A 7,504-nucleotide genomic window follows, 5' to 3' on the forward strand; every position below is an offset into this window, starting at 1 on the left:
AGACATGGCACACATACAGCATTTGATTGGCAATGCCCATCCACTGGGGGGGGGGGGACCCCTGGCCCCCTCAATTATTTTATTGACTGAAGGGACTGAAGGGATCTTGGGCCCTAGAAGTTAGCTCCTATGTTAAACCACAGAGCCTAGGACTTGCCGATCAGAAGGTCGGCGGTTCGAATCCCCATGACGGGGTGAGCTCCCGTTGCTCGGTCCCTGCTCCTGCCAACCTAGCAGTTCAAAAGCATGTCAAAGTGCAAGTAGACAAATAGGTACCACTCCGGCGGGAAGGTAAACGGCGTTTCCATGCGCTACTCTGGTTTGCCAGAAGTGGCTTAGTCATGCTGGCCACATGACCCGGAAGCTGTACGCCGGCTCCCTCGGCGAATAAAGGGAGATGAACGCCGCAACCCCAGAGTCAGTCACGACTGGACCTAATGGTCAGGGGTCCCTTTACCAAGAGATTGGGCCTGCCACATTTTGGCAGAGTCTCCCAGTACACGTTGTGGGAAGTTAATAGAAATTTTGTTTAACAGCAACAACACACAACCACAGAACACGTGGTTTTTGTGACAAAATGCCCAGTGCCAACCCCGAGTCAAAGAGATCAAATGAACAGAGAAAGTAACTGCTGGTGAGCCACCCTACAATAAGGAAAGATTGTCACTTTCTTCCCTTGCTTCTGTGCTCCTAGAGTCATCCAAGTAGCTGCAGCTTAAGAAAACAAAGTGAGACGAATCCTAGTTTGGTCCCGAAAAGCAGTTCTTCAATTCTAAACTTTGCATGTCGTTTTTAACTTAAAACAAATGCCCTAGTTTGTGTCCTAGTTAGAAAGCAAGACAGATAGCATGATCCTTTTGGTTGAAAACAACAACACACATATTCAGGAAATTGCATTCCAGAATATTTTTTTATTTTTTTAACCTTTCCTCTCTGGCATTAGATGACAAGAGAGATCAAGCATATCCTCACCACCATCACACCCTGTTCTCTCTGTTTTTATTCAAAAGCATCACTTTTCCATTACATTAAATTAGGGTGCTTCCAGGCAGGCGGGACTTAATATTGCAGGTTAGCCATTAAGTTATCACAAAACAGTCACAGGTAACAGTTTTCTTTGATAATTTGCCAGATTTGCCTGGATGAATCCAGATTAAAAAGGGGGAGATGTGCTGGCATTTTGATGCTGACAATGTTGTGTGGATTCATCCCATCCCATAGTAAACACCTGTCTGGAAGCATCCTTAGTCTGTGGAACTTGAACATGCTTTCATTTCTTCCTTTTTTCTTTTAAAAAAACATGTTCAAGTGCCTTTTAAATGTTCAGCATTCATGGTTCTGTTCTGATGTTGTTTCAACTGTGCTCATGTCGTGCTTTTATATTTCATGTACTTTTGTATGTTGCCCAGAGGACAAATTAATATCCCTGATTGGCTTCAGCAGAGTGAAGGCATTGTAACTTAGATGAAAGGTGCTTGTTGCCTAACTCAGCTTATTTTGGTCCAGAGAGTCTTGCTGGATTGATACTAGAGCAACAGCCTTTTGATTTGGCAACAGTGAAGAAATCAAAAGAGAAGTTGTGCCTCTAAGACTAAAACCAAATCAAAACAGTTGAATCAGTTATTCAGCTAATGTACACTTGCATTTCACTCTGTGGCAGTCATTCCATACATGGTAGAGGAAACCAGTCAGTCGGCCAGTCAGTCAGTCAATCAATCAATCAATCAATCAATCAACCAACCAACCAACCAACCAATGGCTACTTTAAGATCAAAGTAAAGGTAAAGGTAAAGGGACCCCTAACCATTAGGTCCAGTCGTGACCGACTCTGGGGTTGCGGCGCTCATCTCGCTTTCAGGCCGAGGCCGGCGTACACCTTCCGGGTCATGTGGCCAGCATGACTAAGCCGCTTCTGGCGAACCAGAGCAGCGCACGGAAATGCCGTTTACCTTCCTGCCGGAGCGGTACCTATTTATCTACTTGCACTTTGACGTGCTTTCAAACTGCTAGGTTGGCAGGAGCAGGGACCAAACGACGAGAGCTCACCCTGTTGCAGGGATTTGAACCGCCGACCTTCTGATCGGCAAGTCCTAGGCTCTGTGGTTTAACCCACAGCGCCACCCGCGTCCCTAAGATCAAAGTACCCCCTGCCTAACAGAGCAAACTGGTCACTATAACTTTGTAACATTATGTGTTCTGCCCCAGCTGCTTCCCAAGCAGCCATCATTGGGGGCAGGTAATTCTGCATCAGGTATGATTGGCTCCTCCTATCAGTCTTAGGTCACTTTCAGGTATTTTGCAGATGGGATTTGATTGCATAGGTGAATTCATATTCAAATTCATGGGTTTTTTTATACTGGGTTGCTTTTGCTTTCATTATGTATTTTGTGTTTTTATATTGTGGTTTTATGTCGTCTGGGACGCGGGTGGCGCTGTGGGTTAAACCACAGAGCCTGGGACTTGCCGATCAGAAGGTTGGCGGTTCAAATCCCCGTGACGGGGTGAGCTCCCGTTGCTCGGTCCCTACTCCTGTCAACCTAGCAGTTTGAAAGCACATCAAAGTGCAAGTAGATAAATAGGTACATCTCCGGCGGGAAGGTAAACAGTGTTTCCGTGTGCTGCTCTGGTTTGCCAGAAGCGGCTTAGTCATGCTGGCCACATGACCCGGAAGCTGTACACTGGCTCCCTCGGCCGATAAAGCAAGATGAGCACCGCAACCCCAAAGTCGGTCATGACTGGACCTGATGGTCAGGGGTCCCTTTACCTTTTTAATGTTGTAACCGCCCTGAGAGCTGTATAGGTATGGGGCGGTCTACAAATTTAATAAATAAATTTCATTGCATGAATAAAGTGACCTGGTACTCTGGCGCAACAAACTCGCTTCTAAAAACCCACAAACATTTTACTGCGAATAAAGTTACATGAAAACGCATTGGAAAGTGTGGGATAACAATTGCCTGATGTGATGTCATCGAACCTCCACACAAATCAGAATGATGCAAGAGGCCCCATCAGAATTGATTGATTGATTGATTGAATTTATATACCGCCTTATACCCGGGAGTCTCAGGGCGGTTCACAGAATAAAATCAAGATATAAAACCACAAAATACATAATAAAAATAAAAACAACAACCCAATAGCACCCCTCCACCACCACAAAAAAACCCCACATTTTAAAAGGGCATAGTATGTAAATCAGATCAACCAAAGGCCTGGTTAAAAAGGAAGGAACTTACCTGGGGAGAGCATTCCACAAATGGGGAGCCACTGCAGAGAAGGCCCCGTTCTTGTGTTGCCACCCTCTGGACATCTCAAGGAGGAGGCACATGAAGGAGGGCCTCAGAAGATGATCTCATCTGATGGCTCTTCAACAGAGGTCAGCAAACTTTTTCAGCAGGGGGCTGGTCACTGTCCCTCAGACCTTGTGGGGGTCAGACTATATTTTTTTTGGGGGGATGAACTAATTCCTATGCCCCACAAATAAGCCAGAGATGCATTTTAAATAAAAAGGTACATTCTACTCATATAAAAACACACTGATTCCCGGACTATCCGTGGGCCAGATTTAGAGGGTGATTGGGCCAGATCCGGCCCCCAGGCCTTAGTTTGCCTACCCACGCTCTTCAAGGTGTAACTTTTAAGTCAAGTATCCCCAGAACCAACACTGGTTTTAACTGCACTTTAAACTTTTAAATTTGCCATGCCTTTCCATAGGGCTTGCTTCATTGTACATTTTACAGTAATTACGGATGCTTTTAATGTTTTGATGGAATTCTTTTAATGTGCATTTTAATTATGTATGCCTGCCATCTTCCATGTTTTTTGCCAGCCATTCTTTCACTGTGGGTGGTAACCTATTTCCTCCTTTGAGCAACAGGCACACAATTAGCAATGCTTAAATTGTGCATGAGAGCCTTATCCTTGTGTGTGGAATTTACAACTTGTTCCATACCTGTAAATGGCTTAGGAGCTCTTTTGGCATGTCAGTGGCATATAAATTATAAAGAATAATAGTAATAACAATCTACTTCAAAGGAAAGGCTGGTGGTCAGAAGAACAAAACTAGGAGAAGGCAATTGAAGTTTACAAGAGGGCTTGATTTATATTGTCTCCTGAGAACCTCCTGCAGCTGGGGTGGTTAATCTCATACAGAGAAATACTATTTGTTGTTATGCCAACCTCAATTCATTATGCACACCAAGAAGCGTGACTTGCACAACCAGAAGATGGAGTAAGACTGGTATGCTAGCCATTGGCTAGAATTCTTACCAGCAGAGAGGAAAACACTTAAAAATTAAGGCAACCTCCTTTTTCTCATCCCCTTAACTGCAAGTAAGAATAACAAACTGAGCTCAGTTCTGTTCCTTCCTGAAAGATTTCAAACTCTGAAAAGACCCTTTGGAGTGTTAAATAATTTTTAATCACTTCATTAAACTCGTAAGGAGATTTGAAAAAGGAATTCCCAAAGGGATATGCTGTTTAAGCAAGAACTAAGCATTTTGATGGTGCTCTCTGAGTAGCCAGCAAGAGGTACCGGTAATTCACTTTTATAATTACACACATAGTCCTGCATTAAAGTTTTGCTTTTAAATATCTGAAGGGAGTTAAAGAGCTGGAAAGCTATGGGGTTTAAATATATATATTGAAAAGGGGTACAATTTGAACGCTATTCAGCTCACAGAGCTGACTGATCAGGCAAGCTCTGCCAGCAACATTCCTCTACCATTTGAGACTCCAAGAGAGTGGAACCTCAGGGAATTATGCAAAATGGAGTTGCATGTTAAACAGTTTTGACCTTGGCTCATTCTTGAGGTTAAGTCTTGATCTTGCAACCAAAGCTACCCAAGAAAAGAAATCACTCTGACAAGCACACTATCATTATTAAACTATAATTTGTGTGTTGCTGAGCTAGCATTAGAGCTGGTTTAAACATGTCTAGAAACACTGGAAGCTTCTATTGAGTCAGACCATTGGTGCAATGAGGTCCTGTACACTGCCTACTCTGGCTGGCAGCAGCTCTCCAGGGTTCCCAGTTAGGACTGTGCATGCTCAGTTGCCATGGAATGCTGACTGATTGTTGTGGGAGGGAACTGGAAAACCAGAGGTGGAATCAAACGGAAGGGACTAGCCAGAATACTGAACAGAATGCTCCAGGCTGCAACATTTCGCTGTAGGATCCAACTTACACTAAAGTGTATCATTTTAATAAAAAATTAAAATTCTAAGATGCTGTCGTTCATCCCAGCAACTTTGCATTCATCAGCTGGAGAATAGCAGCAAGTGGAACAGAAACACATAGAAGACTGTGTGCAGATTCTTCTGATCTTGGATAGCTCAGTCAGTAGAGCATGAGACTCTTAATCCCAGGGTTTGTGGGTTCAAGCCCCGGGTTGGGTGAAAGATTCCTACATTGCAGGGGGTCAGACTAGATGACTCTCATGGCCCCTTTCAACTCTACAGTTCTATGATCTCTGTGTAGAACAGGGGTAGCCAATGTGATGCTCTCCATATGATATTGGGCTACGATTTACATCAACACTGACCACTGGTTAAAAATGGAAAAGTTGGAAAAATGGAAAAGTATGTCTTTGAGAGGGTTAGGTCACCGTTTACTGCAAGCCACACTGATTAATAATAATAATAATAATAAATTACTTCCCCCTGCTTCTTTGTTAATTCCAAAAACACCTGTGAGATTCCACAGAAAGCATTTCATTATTCTTTCCCCCCAGGGTGAAGACTTGTCCCCCCAGGGTGAAGATCTTGCCCAGAAACCTCCTGAGATAAACTTAGCACTTGAAGAAACATAAATGGAACAGTTGAGGAGTGATTCCCTCTCATTCAGACCAGCCACAAATTTAGGCTGTAATCCTGTGTGCAATTGCGCTATTTAAATCCCATCAAAGTCTGTGGGATTTGATCAGCCCAACTGTGTACAAAATTGCAGCCTCAGGATTTCAGTTTCAGGGGGGAAGCCTGTGAATATTAACTGCTCTTTCTCTGGACGGTTACTGTTCTATGTTATGGTTTGCTTTCCTGTTACCATGGAGGTTGTTAAGAGCAGCGACACTCCAGGTCCACAAGCAGACCAAAGGCTGGATTTCCTCTAAATTCTTGCAGTTATTTCAAGGCATTCTTACTGTTGCCATGTCGGCACCACGGTTGGCTGCAGCTTATGCCCTCTCCATCTAGGTGACTGTTTGATTTCTGCACCAATTAATGTATTAAAAATATCTCCTATGTGGTGTACAGAAAACTGAAGCAACAATAAGCAATTTTTTGGTTGTTTAGTCATTTAGTCGTGTCCGACTCTTCGTGACCCCATGGACCAGAGCACACCAGGCACTCCTGTCTTCCACTGCCTCCTGCAGTTTGGTCAAACTCATGCTGATAGCTTCGAGAACACTATCCAACCATCTCGTCCTCTGTCGTCCCCTTCTCCCCTCCATCTTTCCCAACATCAGGGTCTTTCCCAGGGAGTCTTCTCTTCTAATGAAGTGGCCAAAATATTGGAGCCTCAGCTTCAGGATCTGTCCTTCCAGTGAGCACTCAGGGCTGATTTCCTTCAGAATGGAGAGGTTTGATCTTCTTGCAGTCCATGGGAATCTCAAGAGTCTCCTCCAGCACCATAATTCAAAAGCATCAATTCTTCAGTGATCAGCCTTCTTTATGGTCCAGCTCTCACTTCCATTCATCACTACTGGGAAAACCATTGCTAAGCAAAAAGACACAATTACATATAAAAAATGCCACGTTAATACAAAGCAGCAGCATACAGTCAGCAGTTAGGCAGCAGTTAAAACTGTCGCTATAACTGTTGACTTTCTTGTGCCTGCCAAAACAGGATCCTTGGCTATCATGTTTCTGGATTTAAATGCTCACAGTAGGTGAAATAGCAAACATAGATTGAAACAGAGGCAACAGCAGGTGGGCCTGAGAGCAGGGGGACAGAACAGGGTTATCACTGCCAAACATTTATCTAAGTCCCTTTACTGAAGTCAGACTGTGCCAGCGTTTCAGAGTTTGCATTGCTTTCCTGTGGCCATCTGGGCACGATTTGTGCCATCGAGTGAATGGTTGGCATATTGGATGTAACCAGGTGCTGTTCACAATCTTCCAACCCTCTCTTCATTGACCCAGGGACTAGAAACTTGCTAAAGACAATGAAGACTGGGATTCACAGGATTCTGTTATTCTGCACTCGGTACAAATTTGTGCACAAGCATCCCATGACTACTGTATTGTGGATCAAGGTGGTCAGACTACACCTGGAATACTGTGTCCACTTCTGGGTGCCACAATTCAAGGAGGATGGTGACAAGCTGGGATGTGTGCAGAGGAGGGCAAACAAAAGGACCAAGGGTCTGGAAACCAAGCCTTATGAAGAACAGTTGAGGGAGCTGGAAAAGAGGAGACCGAGAGGCGATAGGACAGCCATCTTCAAATATCTCAAGGGCTGTCACATGGAAGATGGAGCAAGCTTGTTTCTCCTGCTCTGGAG

Source organism: Podarcis raffonei, chromosome 17, assembly GCF_027172205.1.
Source record: "Podarcis raffonei isolate rPodRaf1 chromosome 17, rPodRaf1.pri, whole genome shotgun sequence".
NCBI classification, from domain to species: domain Eukaryota; kingdom Metazoa; phylum Chordata; class Lepidosauria; order Squamata; family Lacertidae; genus Podarcis; species Podarcis raffonei.